A 15,591-nucleotide genomic window follows, 5' to 3' on the forward strand; every position below is an offset into this window, starting at 1 on the left:
AGTTAAAGTAAGAACATTAATTACCTACAGAGGCATGAATGAGCCTAATTCAACCTGAAAATAAAGCTGGAGGGCATTCTTAAAACCAAGGTTTCATTAGCGACCCATCACCCTTCAGCTGAAACTGCTGTAAGTGGCACTAGAGGGCTCACATCTTGAAAGACAGCAGTCTCCTGCTCCCACACAGACCTGGGATGAAAATAAATTTGAATTTCAGATCTGTTAGTGAATGAAGAGTGAGCAAAGTGTTTCTGGCTGAGGCAATCTTAATACAGGTCTTTACAACTCTTCCAGAAGGAGACTGGTTTTAAGATCCTAGTCAGAGGCCTGACCTGGCTGAAGTGACCTGTAGGATGAAGAGATACTACAGTTATGGGTGAGAAAAAAAAAGACACACACCTATGTGATTATTTCATTAACTATGTAGACCCACAGAAAAACTCATGGCTTTCCTGGAGAGCTGGAAACCCTCCCAGTAGTTCTACAGTGTCAGATGACGGGATTGTCCACAGCTGGGTCCATTTACACCCCTAATGAACTAGCCATTGTCTCTCACTGTGGGAATTTTCCTTCCAATAACAGGCTGAGCAAAATGAGCAGGATGTCTTAAGAGAAGCACCAAGTTTTTTTCCACCAAACTCACTCTAATGGCAAACAAGTGTCATGGACTTTGTGGCAGCTGCTTGGCACCTCTGCCACGTTGGGCTGACAGCCTCAGCCCAGGGCACAGCACAGCAGTATAACCAGCACAGCTTCCCCCATCACATGCACACATGGGGAAGGCTCAGAAAACAGCCCAAAATTCAATGGCTAGAGAGTCCCATTCAGCTTTCCCAGTCCCTGCATTGTGATGACCAAGAGACAATGGCAGACAATGGCAGAAAGTATCAGCGGACAGCAACCTCCTCATTCTGTATCTGCAGAATATTTAGGATAACAACATTCTGATAAAGACTCCCGGCATTAGCACAGTACAAACAATAAATAATGGATTTGTGTGTGCTGTAGATGAGCTTCTCCTGCCCCACACGTTTTGCAGCTTGAAGGTGGAGGAGTGAGGTTATCAGAATACACAGTGGGAATACAGACCAAGAGAAATGACTGAGAGAAGGGGGCGGCAGGAAAGAGCAGCTTGTGCCAGGCCCCCCATGTCTGCCAGTGTGTGGAACAGGCACAGATTCCCAAATCAGCAGAGAGCTGACCACCCTACTTCACACTGTGTATGCATGCATCCTCTCCCAGGGCTTATCTGGCCTCTCAGTAAACACCCTGACACTCCTCCCCTCTGTTATTTGCACAGGGAAGGGAGGATGCAGGAAGGGAGTGTTTTAGGCTAAGTGTCTGACACCCAGAAGCTTGACCTCTGCTGACACAAACTGCTGACTAAAGGCTGCTGTTGCAGGCAGCCCTCTGTTCCTTTTCAATTTGCCACAGATTATAATTGTATTTGCTTAAATTTAATTTCTGATTAATAATAATTTCTTGTTTTAGCAGTCGCCTGATATTCAAGAAAACGCACGGGAATCTCATTATTGCTTCCTTATCCTTTGTTCTTCCTGCCACATATGCTCCTTTTAAAATACTTGCAAAGCCCCACCACTCACTTCGAAGAGCCATCAGGACACTTCCGGACCATTCTGGGGATTTACTGTTCACATCCTGCCCTCTCTTATTTCTCCTCGCGGTTTGTTCAAGATCCTCTCTTTCTGCATCACAGGACATACAGATTGCATATGTTTTGAGGGAAGGACTTCATTATTTGGCTTTGTGATGCCATTAAATAATTTCAGGTAATGAAAAAGGGTTTTTTTAACTAAATTAATCATGGTTGTGAGACTGATACAAATGACATGTACTGTTAAACAAAAAAAAAAAAACCAACCAACCAACCAACAAATGGTACAGTTAATGTTATTTATATTCTTTATTAACAAAATGGGAAAAAAAATGTCTTTGTCAGTTCTCTGAGCCACTGCTTTCCACTGCTGGCAGGCAATCCTACTGCTGGCTTATCCATTCATGATCACACCTGCACCCTACATTAGGATTTATCCTGAATCTTCGGCTATATTAAGCTGGCTTTTACCTAAAGTACATAAATCACACCAATATTTGACTCTCATGACTTGTGTGCATGAAGAGACACAGGTTTCTACAAGCTTCTGACACAGTGGGTGAAAGCAGAATTGGGAAGGAGAGGATTATTTTTAGTTACCGGTGACCAATAACAAACTTGTTATGCTCCACAGTTTCATGGATGCTCAGTTCAGTTATGGGTTTTATCCAATAGATGGCTCCTTAGTAGCAGGAAGGATTTTCCCCTTGCTCTCTTTTCCTTCACAGAGTTTCAATATGACTTTCTAATATTTACACAGCTATTATCTTGCAAATATAGGCATTTTGTGCACACTGATAAACACACAGAAGAAGCATGTGTGCATGAATTAAGGAACAAAAGAAAAAATTAGATGGCATTTTATGTATTTCATGCCACCTTGTCCTCTGCCAGTACAGGGATGTATGAAAAATGACAGCCAGGCAGCCCTGTGGCCTGGAATGCTTCCTAAAATCAAACTAAAAAAAAAAAACAACAACTACAGAAACACATAAATATTAACAGCATGCTAAGTATAAGCTGTCTTTCTCCCCAAAAATATGAGGACATCTCCCACATCTTACATATCCCTGACTGAACAATATTAAACAACTTACAGGCATCATTACTCTTCCGTCAATAAAAGATTTTTCACAAGAGGAAAATTAAAGTCCTACATGAAATTATCAACACGATGAAGCAGGAGAGCTCTGTGTAATTGGCAGGGTGCAAGTTAACATTATCATGAGTAATGTTAACATTTCTGAGACGTTAAAAGTGAATATATTTTTGATGATGTACAGAAAAACAGTAAAACAATAATAACAGAAAACCCCAAGCCAGAAAAATCATGTTTATCCCATATAGGCACAACTTCTCTGAATTAGAAGAGCAGTTCCCAGTAATTTCTGCCCTGAGATCTATCTTGCATCTCACTAAAAATCTTTTCAAGACATCATCAACACCCGGCAGTAATCCCATTTTGGGGACTGTGATCCTCTGGTCTGACCACACAATCAAGGAAAACAGAACACCCACAATAAATAATAAATCTCATAGAAACCAGACCATGGCTCTTTAAATTCCTGTGACTTAACACTTGAATGGGGCACAACTATAAGCCCACTATACCTGCTGTTAGCATCTAAAATAAAACCATTCCTAATAATAACCTTTATCCTTGAAATATTAAACTGCTTTATAAAGCAGGGCAAAGGTACCATTTTACTACAAATATACATATAAATAAGTAGCATCACAATATTAGCACAATTACGGACATAATAACTGTCAAGAAAAAAATAACTAGTTAATCCCTGTTCAAAGCTGAGCACAATCACTGCTTACACTTCAGCACTCCAAAAGGACTTGACTAACTCCATGCCTCAGATCAGCTTTTTGCTGACTAAAATTTGGGAAATTCAAACCAACTTGCACTTTGCTCACTCCAAAATAAGCTCAGCAGCAGTATGCTTGATCATGAGCTGTTACACTTGCTTCCCTTTACCCCTGAGCAGATACCCCAACCAGAACTTTATCCTTGATGTGTATTGTGCAGATAAACAGCACATGGAAAGATAGTCTCATGATCTGGTGATCCCTCAGCTTTGGGCAAGCAGAAGGCTCTTTGCATGCTCAAAGACACTGTTCTTAAACTGCAAGGAGCAGGTTTAAACTCTGGCTAGTTCCAATACTGGAGAAATACAAAAGTTCCATCTTTCCTCTTGCCTCTTTCTCTGATGCTGCCACCGGCAGAACTCAATCAGACCCAAAGCCAAGCCTGCAGACTGTTACCCAATTCCTCTTTTTAAGGGGCAAAGATAAAAACATACTAAAAAAATCAGAGTTCACAGCTGAAATGCTGACATTCATTTTCACCATGGAGCAGTTTTAAACAGGCAGCAGTGATATTCATTAAGCTGTTAATAATGGATTGTGGCACAAAGCAATTTATCAAGTTTCCACTGTAATTAAAATCACTGAATATTTGGGCACTTGCAATGCACCTAGCTCTTCCTGCTTCAGAAGCTTTACATTTTAATGTGAATTATAGCTCCCTCTCCCCAGAGAGCTACTAAAAAGCCAATTTTAATTGGTATGTTTTTAATTGAGATTACATTATTAAAAAGTGTACATTTCTGTTGAAGAGAGAAAGGAGGTGCTCAGCTCCCCTTTAGCCTCTGTCTTTCTTAGATACAGCTTGCTTATCACAGTGGGAGGGAAAAAAGACAGGCAGATGCTGTGAAGAAACTGGAGAAAGCCCTGAACAGTCACAGGCTGTGAAGACAGGGCAAGGCTGCCATTGACTGCCACAGATGTAGGATTTCCTAGGCAGATTTTTGGGAAGGAGAGGAATTGCCACAGTCATTCAGGCTGCTCTTAACAAAAGGCAGATGGAGGAATGCTACGCAGGGATTCCTGCCTCGTGGCCAGCTGACATCAAGGGCACATTTTAGAAAGCCTCTCCTCAAGTTTACCAGTGACAATCTGTCGTTTTCCATAATAAGTAACTCTAATGTTAAATTATTCTCAAAATCCAGATACGGCCGTGAGTAGATGGGGTCTAGTGAAATCCTCTGGGTCTGCTGACTCCAGTATGCAGGGGGCAGGTAGGGAGAGACAGCCCCTGGGCCCAGCTATACATAATGGCAAGAAGAGGATTAGCCCAGCAAACAAAGTTGCACTTTTGTGCACTGAGATGGTTGGGCTGACTTGTCACCAGGTTCAAAAGAAAGCAACTTCATGTACTTGGCATCCAAATGCTGGCCACATAAATGGTACTCCTGCTGGCAAGATGGACTGTCAGTGTCTCTTGTAAGTAGGAGTATGGAACTGCTAAGGTGAGTAGACACAAGAGAAAAGGGAGAAATATCAAAGGAGTGCAAAGTAGATAGCAACAGTTGAGAGAGATCAAGGGAAAAACCTTCAGAGATCAAAAGATGCCAAAAGATGGACAAGATGGTTGAACAAGTATGAAATACCATGGAATGGCTTTTTCATAACTGCATCAGAAAAGGTCACACTGTATTGCAAAAATAAGGCAGTGTGGGAGGCTGAGAGAGGTCACTGTAGGCAAACAGTGAAACAGAGACCAAAAGAGACAAATTCAAAAATCACCCCCTAATACCACAAGTGCTGCAATGCCCCTACTCATTCTAACAACAGATAAAAAGAAAAGAAAAAAAAGGATGAAATATGAAAGACAAAACTGAAATTAATAAAGCTGACAGAGAAAGCTCTGTTACTGCAATTGGGTCAGTAAATCTATGATTTTTTTCTAAATTAAGAATTTAGATGCTGTGCTCTAGTTACACATGTCAGAAGAAAGTGTGCTTGCAGAGGGAAAGCACCCAAACATGCTATTGCTCTGAACAGCAAGGTAAAATAAATACATGAAACTCCCAGTCCCAGCCAATAGACCAAGAATTAGTAAAAAAACCCCAAAAAATTACGTAAATAAAGATTAGATCTTATATCCCACCCTGACATTAAAAGTCACCACTCTGTTATGCAGAAAATTAATCTCCAGATTATTTAATTCAATGCAAGATTCCTTTTGTTTGCCGATTTGAAAATCCCCCACCCAGACTACAGATTAAGCAGGAAAAGGAAGGGTTTTCAGTGACCTCAAGTAGGATCTTCTGAGAAACTTGGGGGGAACAGACTGACAGGGTAACATACAGAAGAGATGAGGAACAGTAAGAGAGAGAAGTTACAAAAGAAAAGGAATGTGCACTACCCCAGAGTGACAATTTTTCATCTCGGCCAAAGGAGTGAATACAGAGACCATACCATCAAGGAAAGCAAGTGACAGGAAGTGGGAAAAGGTAGGTTGGACAAAATTGACTTTATGCCAAGGGAATTGCAAAGGGAAGCTGTGCTTCCAAGCCTATAGGAAGACGACCCTGAAAGATAGATTAACACTGCTTAGGCTGGATATTTCACACAGTTGAAAATGTGCAGCAAAAAGGCCAGATTACTTGCTGATTTGGCGTGTATCAACAGATTTATGACTACATCAGATTCGACTTCGAATGCTATAAATGAAAGGCAGCTGGTGATGCTTTACTCCCCTCCAAAAAACAGATACCTTTCTCTTAGCGCTGGACACAACAAAGTCACATTGAGTAAGTGTAACTTCCATGCCTTCAACACCCAGGAACATTTCTCCAAAGACACACAGTGACCCAACAGGTTGCAACAGCCTTGATTCAATTATTTTCTCTGATCAGAGTATCAGGGTAGTTGCTACCTAACCAAGGGGACAAACTTTATGTCTAAGGTCATGAAAGAACAGTACTGAGTACTAGGTATAAAAAGTATTAAAGCCAATGCCACATCCTCCTCAAACAGATGGCCTTTCAGAAAGATTTAATCAGACACTGAAACGCATGCTGCGAATACTCATTACTAGCACAGGATCAGGCTGGGACAAGTGGCCAGCACTGATGTTATTGCCTACAGGGAATTACCACAGGCATAAACAGGATTTTCAATGTTTGAACCTCTTTTGGAATAGCAAGCACTGGTCCTCTTGTGATCATAAAGGAGGGCAAAGCAGAAAATTCATGATGCGGTGGGCCAGGTCGACATTGCAGAGGAGAAGCAAAAGACCCAGGCCCTTATAAGGAACAACCACTTTTTTTTTTGCTTACTTATCCTCTGTTTCTTTGCCTGTGCTGGTCAAGCCATTACAAAACTCAGTGGCACAAACCAGTGTTTTCTGGATCCCACCTTCACAGAACAATGAGCTCTTCCTCATCTTATTTTTATGATTATATAAAACAGAGGTGTGGCCACTCCTTCCCCTTCAGTATCAAGAAGAAAAACAGGGTATAGCCACAACAAACAGCACCTTGGAGGAGGGGGAAACAAAGGAGTAAAACAGAACTTCTTATCTTTTTTTGAAAAAGGCAAGTTTGTCTTTCAATTCTTTCATCTTCCAGTTTTTCAGAGAAATTTTACAGCAAACATTATTTTAAAGAATCCTTAAGCTATCTTTCGGCCTGGATTTTTGTTAAACAGTGTATGGTAAAATCAGGCACTTAGACATAATTTTTTAAAGTCACTAAAATCTTTGACATTACCAACAACTGAGCATGTGGGCTTATTTATTTTCAGTCTAGGTGAAAAAGCCTTTTTTCAACACCAAAGATCCCACCTTTCTCAATTAAAAGATGTTTCTCATATGCGGTAGATTAGCAAAGCCAAATGTCCATCTTGACTTCCCGCATTGGCTGGTGAAAACATGAGCAAACCACATGCAAAACTTATTGTCAGAAGCTTTTAAGTCCTTCCTTCTTTATCTCCAAAGATATCCTGTTGACTTAGTGACTTCCTGTGGATTAATGCTGCTACAGGGAGCATCTGAACCTCCCCTGTTCTGCACAGAAAGGCCCAAAGTTAGGATTTCTTTGTAGGCCCCCAGCAGGAGCTCCATCACACATCTCTTAAAAAGTGAATCTAGCTTTTCCTGCATAGATACTCACATTTTCCTGGGACTATCTGCAAGATTATTCTTGGGAAATCTGGATATGAAAAACTTAACCAGAATAATCAGCATGAACACCTTGGTGTTTCAATTTCATTTCTGTCCTTTGGTGCAAGTCTATGTTTTCGCAAACTGCAGCATGATCATCCCCCTGCACTTGGCACTGTGTTAAGCCCAGGCCCCTCACTATGAGAAAGACATTGAAGTGCTGGAGCAAGTCCAGAGAAGGGCAACAGAGATGGGTGTGCAGCACAAATCTTATGAGGACTGGCTGAGGGAGCTGGGGGTGTTGAGCCTGGAGAAAAGGAGGCTTAGGGGGAACCTTATTGCTCTCAGCAACTACCTAAAAGGAAGTTGGACCCAGGTGGGGATTGGTGTCTTCTCTGAAGTAGGAAGAGACAGAGCAAGAGAAAATGGCTTCAAGCTGTGCCAAGGGAGGCTTTAACTGGATAATAGGAAATAATTCTTCCCCCAAAGGGTAGTCAGTCATTGAAACAGGCTGCCCAGAGAAGGGGTTCAGTCACCAACACTAGAGGTATGTAAAAGCCCTGTAGGTGTGGCACCTAGTTGGTGGACATGCTTTAGTGGTGGACCTGACAGTGCTGGGTTAATGGCTGGACTTTAATGATCTTAAAGGTCTTTTCCAATCTAAGTGATTCTGTGATTCCATGTGAGCAGTGCTCCAAGAAGTCAATGAGATGGGTCAAGTGTATGATGGCACTTTGAACCCCAGATTGTAGCTGAAGTGGAACGCGTGAAATATGAGATAGGGACACCACTTCTGTTACATCCTGAGGAAGAAATGAACATACACTGCAGTGGCTGAGAAAGACCAAAAAGGAGTGGGGAGAGATGGAGGCATCAGAGAAAGAGTCCCAGATGCCAAGGGTTTACTAGAGTGGGGCAGATAATATATACATGATACCATCGGTCTATTCCTTGTCTGGAATCCATAAAGCACTCAGAGCCATAACCAAGGAGGTGATAGAAATGGTGTGGTAGAGCAAAGGGTGAGCAATAGCAAGCAGATCTGGTATGTGCTTGCTGGCAGCAGGTAACCAAGCAGATACTTGCTGACTTGTGACCATAGCACTCATAAAGTGCTGGGCTCACAGGTGGACTGGGCTGTAGAACTGGGACAGATGCAGCAGTAATACAAAACTCTTCCTGTGCTCCCTATCAACATGCCTCGGGGAGGCGAGAAAGTCACCACTCTCGTTACTTATTCTGTCCTTGATCTGTTTTGAGCAGAGAGACTGCAGAACGACATTTCATGATGAAAGCACCTCAGCCAGACACTTCAGTTCAGGCCTAAAACCCAAAGACCACATTTAGTAAGCCTGCAATTCATCCTTGGAAAGATAACAGACTGATCAAGAAATTACAATTAGTGCCCAAAAGTAATAGAAATTTCAAGTTCATCTCCATTCAAGGTTTTGTGGCTTTGTTGTGTTTAAAGACTTACTTCAGAAATCCTGAGAAAGTCATAAAATCAATTACATCTTTAAGAAAAATAAATAAATAAAACATAGACATTGTAAAAAAATTTTTTTCTTCAAATGTGGGAAGGAAATAACACAATTTAAAAAGCAAGCAAATGGCCTGATTTTTTAAAAGGTGAATAACTAAAATGCCTTTTAACATAATGCTACCTTTTTTCCCCTCAGAATCGCTGTATGCTGCCCAAGCACAGACACCAAATTTAATGTTCAAAAGGTTTTAAACATATTCCAGAGGAACAATACCTTTCTGCTTAAAGCAGCAGAAATACAAGTTTTTGAATTGTGTTCAAACTACGTATTAAGCCCAAATTTCCTCTATATCTTTAAGACACACATTTACCTTTCTAGAAGTCCACTTTACATTTCCTTCTGACAAAGGTGATGGATAATAAGATGACCAACCATGAGCACCACCCAGCAGAATAGAACCACAGGAACCCTCCTACAGACTTAGAAAAACAAAAGGACCAGACTGATTCTTTGCTTTACTGACTTTTTTAATCAATAAAAATGGATTATTTAATATTGCCATATAGTGTGTATCCTTAAATGGACACCATCTCCTTACAAATATAAGCAGGTTTTGCTTGGTTTTCTACAAAGGCAAGAATACTGCACACTGTTAGAAGGTGTCTAATCCTCCCATCTGCTGTTTCCATAGAAAAATATTTACTTTTTAACATCTGTACTGCATTTACAAAGTTCAAACACACACATAGCCCTTGGAATGTACATAGTATTTAGCAAATTTTTAACTAAGTTTTCTTTGTAATTGTATAGTTTTCCCTTGACAAGAATAGGACCAAACTTTTTCAGGAGGATTACCTCTGCTTAACTCATTTCAAGCAGCTCTTGAATAAAATAGTTCATTAGTTCATGAAAAGGAAAAACTCCAGGGAACCGCTGGGGAAGGAACAGAAAAGAACCGAGTGTCACAGTAATTAGGTTTGCAGATTGTCCCTTATCCTCCAGAATACAGGTACACACACACATGTCCCTCTTCCCCTTAGGGGAGCTCACTGCATGTTTTTCTCTGGGAATCAGTGTTCCAGAGATTAAAGTTCTAACCAGGCCATCATTCCCCAAAAAGATACTAAAAGATACCTCTTCCTTATAGCACATTTCTATTGCTAGTCCATAGTGTGAGAGCAGTCCCATCTCCTTTACAGGTATTTAAATACCTTAGTTTCAGAGTTACTCAAAATTCAGTTTCCTGACTTGGCTGATGCTGGAAAACCAAAGGATCTCCACTCACTAGGAATCACTTGAGCCTGCCCAGGTGCACAGGCAGCCTGAGAACAGCAGAGCCACTGACTGTAGCTACCGGGGATCAGTGAAAAGATTGGCCTGGAATGAGGATGGCAAGAGGGGAAAACTGGAGGGACTTGCAACTGTTCACTGGCATTTGCTGACCAGAGGACACCCTCTCTTGATCTGGACCTGGCACAACAGAGTAACAGAGCATCCCAGGGCCACACCAATTCACAGGATGCCAGATCATCACCATGATTGACAACACTGTACAGTTTTTGTGGCTTTACACCACGTGACTCAATGGGAAACACAGTTCACGGCAGCCTAGCCTTCACATTATTCTCCCATCATTCCTTCTGCCTGTTTTGCATTTGCATTAAAACTATTCAGGTAGTCTGTAGGTCTCCAGCCAGACTGACTGAACTGTGAACCAAGATGCCAATGAAAACAGTTCTGGTGATGCTTCCCTGTGCTTTGTCACTCTCTCATTTCAAATCAGCTTGAGACCACCAAGAAGGAGCTGATGACCATCAGAAATATCATTGGATCACTACTGGCCTGGCAAGGATCTGTGGCCTTGAATTATGCATTCACAGTAGACAGTATGACTGGATAAATCAGGAGATGTCAGAAGAATGGGTTGAAGGCTCTGAACTAATTCTTCTTGTTAAAGGAGGCATATTTTGAAAAGTGTATTTTCCCACAGATCTGTTGTGATTTTCCAAAACCAATATTCTTAAGTTTTAACATTCCAACTGCTATTACTCTGGATTACAAGTGAAACTCTGGACTTTCATCTGCTGACAGGGGGCTTAGTTTCAATCCATAGTTCTAGAAAGAAGTTTTAATTTTGAGCACTATGAAAGACTCCTTCATTTAGATATCATCATTTTAAAGAAACTGGTAGGTTAAGAACTGAGCTATAAAATATATAAAAACAACTCTTACATGAATAAGGATTTGCATATCTGATTATGAAATGAAAATCTATCAAAGATCATTTATTGAAGTAAACAAACAGTCTATCTGCCCTGTTTCTGGAAACATTTTGCCTTAGGGAAAGATTTAGACCTGGGCAGATAATCAGAATAAGGTATTTGAACATTTAAATCCTGCTGGAGCCTTCAAAGTAGGTGTTAAGTGGTGCATTAAATTTGTGCTTTTTCTTCTGAGCAGGGTAAATTTGCTCTTCTGCAAATAGTGGGAAAAGCCTTTTACAATAATTTGAATCCATGAATAAATGTAATATATTAAAATTTCTAAAGTACAACCACTAAATGTTTTTGTACATAAGCCAAATCAGTTAAACATCCAGAACTAAAATTATTCGAGTGACCACAGAAAGATAATATATAATTAAAATGACATCTGCACCACTAACTGATGGAATGAGAGAAAGTGACATCACAGATCTCTTATAAGCTGCAAGCGTATTATTAGAGCTAAACCTGGCTGTAAAATTACTGTCTACCCATGGGATTATCTTTAGGCATTCAGAAGCATTGTTTCATTTACTGATAGAAGAGGGATGATAACAGGCTGACTTTGCTTGCCACGTTGTGTTTTGGCCTTTCTTTATTCTTTGTTCACATTAGCTGCAGATGAGAGGAAGACAAACTCCAGCTGAATCACTGTCATGGAGCTTTTCATTGTTTTACAGTTTGTTCTGAAGGCTTTTTTTATCTTCCCCACCACCCCCTGTCTCAAGAAAAGAACCCAAAAGCATTTTTAATGGTGTTAAAATCAATGAGGAGTAAAAAATGCACACAATGTAACATCCAGGAATATGGCCACCTAAGGAATATCCATTGGTCTAATGCACCTCAGGGAGACCATAAGACTTTGCTTATAGCTCTCCATATTAGCACAAAGAATCAGTAGCTACCATCTATACCTTGGCCTCATTAAAATTCAGTGCCAAAATTCTGAGTGGCTTCAGTGAGTATATTTCATCATTTGAGACCCAGAACACAGGACATAATTTTCCTTCACATGCAGGGCTTTCTGGGATACTTAATCTCTACAGATTTAATTTCTGGATTAAATTTAAACTTGCATTATGATCCATTTTACATACCATTTTTATATCTCTGGCAAAGTTATTAAGTTGACTATACTTGTAACAAGGCCCATGTGCCATCAATCTAAAACAATCAAAATTCCAGGAGCATGTAACAAGACAGGTAGTGAAAAGGGAAAAAGAGGAAGCTCCAAACTTTCCAGTCACTTCTGAAAGCTGCAATAATGACCCTGAACTGAAAAGGAGATTTAATTTGCCCTCAGAAATCTGGTCCTAAATGTCTAACTCCTAGCATTTGAAATAGCTCCCATATGCCAACTTTGCAAACAAGGAAAAGTCCAGAAGCAGATGGGTCCATGCATACACTGCTAAGGCAAACATGGACCTTGTACTTCCCTCCACACTGCCCCAATACTGGGCAGCCACTGCCATGTGTTATCTGTTACAGCATCTCCCTACACCCCTTACAACATAACCTTAAACCTCTGCTCCATCAACCAGTGAAACCTGCAAACAGGCTGCATAGGCAGAGATTTCTGTCAACTGCTCTTGTTCCATCATCACAGAATATGCTAAATTGGAAGGGGACAACGGTCCAACTCCTGGCCCTGCACAGGACTATCCCCAAGAGTCACACTTTGTGTTTGAGAGTATCAATCAAACACTTTTTGAACTCTACCAGGCTTGGTGCTGCGATCACTTCCCTGGGGAGCCTGTTCCAGTACCCAACCACCCTCTGGATGAAGAATCTTCTTCTAATATCCAACCTAAACCTCTCCTGACACAGCTTCAGGTCATTCCCTTGGGTTCAGTCACTGGTGACCACAAATCAGTGCATGCCCATCCTCTTCGTCTCACAAGGAAGTTGTAACTGCAAGGAGGTCTCCCCTCAGTCTCCTCTTCCCTGGGCTGAACAGACCAAGTGACCTCAGCCACTCCTCATATGGCTTCCCCTCAAGGGAACTCCTTTGGACATACTCTAATGGCTTATTTTTTTTATATTGTGGCACCCCAAACTGCACACAATAGCCAAGGTGAGGCTGCCTCAGTGCAGAGCAGAGCAGGAAAATCCCCTCCCTCGACCAGCTGGGGATGCTTTGCCTGATGCCACCCAGGACACGGTTGGCCCTTCTGGCTGCCAGGGTACTGCTGATTCATATTTAACTTGCCATGGACCAGGACCCCCAGGACCCTTTCCACAGTGCTGCTTTCCAGCATCTCATTCCCCAGCCTGTACAAACAGCTGGGGTTGCCCCATTCCAGGTGCAAAATCTGGCACTTTCCCTTGTTTAACTTCATATTGTTGGTGATTGCCCAGACCTCTAATTTGTTGAGGTCTCTCTGCAAGGCTTCTCTGCCTTTGAGGGAATCAGCTGCTCATCCCAGTTTTGTGTCATCTGCAAACTTGCTTAGTATCCCTTCCAGTCTCCTATATCTAAGTCACTTAAGAAGATGCTGAAGAGCACAGGGCCCAAGATGGACCCCTCTGGGGCCCCACTAGTCGCCAGTCTGATATCACTCCATTCATTTTTACCCTCTGTGCTTGATCCATTGTCACTGGTTTTGCTTTTCTTTGTGTTTTCACCTGTTTAAGGGACTGACCATCTCTAGCACAGCGACGGACTGAGGCTATGGCAAATGCTCTCAATGCTACTGCCACAGAAATACATTGCATTTTATTAATAATAGGTGATACAGTAAGTAATTTTAATCCACACTGGATTGTTACACTGTCCCTTTTATCCTTTGATAACTGATCCACAGAATAGACTTTTCATGCAGAACCCTTTAGCATGATTTAGCATGAATCTTTGATCCAAAACTCTCCATACACACAGCCACATCAGTATGCCATCAAAAGTTCACACTAGACCTGTGCACTGGAAATGAGGTGTCTGTAAGTAGCTTAGATACACCATCCCTGTTAGAAAATACTCCTCCAGCACTCAACCTGGGCAGGAACCATATTTATGAATCGTGAGTTGTTTGTGACCAGCCAGTGGCGTTTACCATCTTTTGTATGTAAAGACAACAAAGACTTAAAGGCTAGTGAGGGCAAAGACTGATAAAGGTGAGCTGGAGGAACAACCAGCAGCATGTCGTGACAAAGTGCAACAAACACAGAAGTGAGACTTCAGCGCAGAAAAAGTTGAAGAGCAGAACATGCAACACAGCAAAGAGCAGCAATACCTTTGAGTATCAATTTTTTTTTTAAATGTGTCCTGGAGGTAATCTAGGATAAACTAAAATTCATTTTATCTGCAAAGGTAATAGCTGGGGCCAAGCTGTGATAAAAAGTTGAGAGGATCCAGTCTCACCTGTGCTGTTACCCCATCAGCATTGCTCTTCATCTCAAAGTGGTAAGAAATTTCTCTTATACTTCAATATTAACAACTTCTTTAATATGTATGTTGTAGTGTGTTTCATCTCAATTGTTATGCAAAAATTTGTCTCAGCCACCTGCAAAACAGTGTTCTTTCTTTCTCACTACACATCCATAATTAATCAGTTAACTTATTTTTAGGGATACTGTGTGCAGTCTGCAGTAAAGAATGGTCCAAAAAGACAAGCAGACCTGAAGAACTTTTGTAACATAGAACTGAAACACAGGCCTACATTCCAAATGCTTCTTATACAAAAAACAGAGAGACTTTCACAAAAATGCATGTACCTTCAGATACTTCATAAAACAGCAGTGATTAAAAAACAAACAAAAACCCCCTCAGACTGCCTTAGGACCAAACAAAAGAAGTAACAAATTATTTGCTAACAATGCATACCCATTTATTTTCGTATTTCAGGTGGTATTTACTACCTTTTTTTTTAGCCATCTCTATGTCAACTGACTGCTTTAACCAGACATTCAGGTTCTTTCCATGTTCAGCAGTAGGAACTGTCATAGTACTGTATAAATTCTGTCTCAGCCCCTAGGTAAGAACTGCATTGAAACACTCAGTGGGGGCTTCTTTTTCTCTGGTCCTTAAGGAAAAGTAGTACAGACAAGACACCTGACTTCAAGATGAGAAGAAATTGTACAAGGTGAATCCTTCCTTCTGGGTCTAGAAACTGGGTTGAAAAGTCATCCCAGATGTAAAATTTTCTGCACCCTTACTTGAACAGAAGGCAGTAAAATGCCACTCTGACCCCCAATCCCATCAGGTCTGGGGAGCTAACCAGGGTCAGCCCTGGTTAGTACTTGGATGGGAGACCTCCTAGGAATACCGAGGGC

At 41.2% G+C, this 15,591-nt stretch overlaps 1 protein-coding gene across 3 annotated transcripts in view; it reads right to left on the minus strand.

Moving 5' to 3' along the window:
* Positions 1 to 15,591, minus strand: part of TBXAS1 (thromboxane A synthase 1) — a 274,193-nt gene that overhangs the window by 78,904 nt on the left and 179,698 nt on the right. The gene's annotated exons all lie outside the window — the stretch shown is intronic.

This window comes from Pithys albifrons, chromosome 3, assembly GCF_047495875.1.
Source record: "Pithys albifrons albifrons isolate INPA30051 chromosome 3, PitAlb_v1, whole genome shotgun sequence".
NCBI classification, from domain to species: domain Eukaryota; kingdom Metazoa; phylum Chordata; class Aves; order Passeriformes; family Thamnophilidae; genus Pithys; species Pithys albifrons.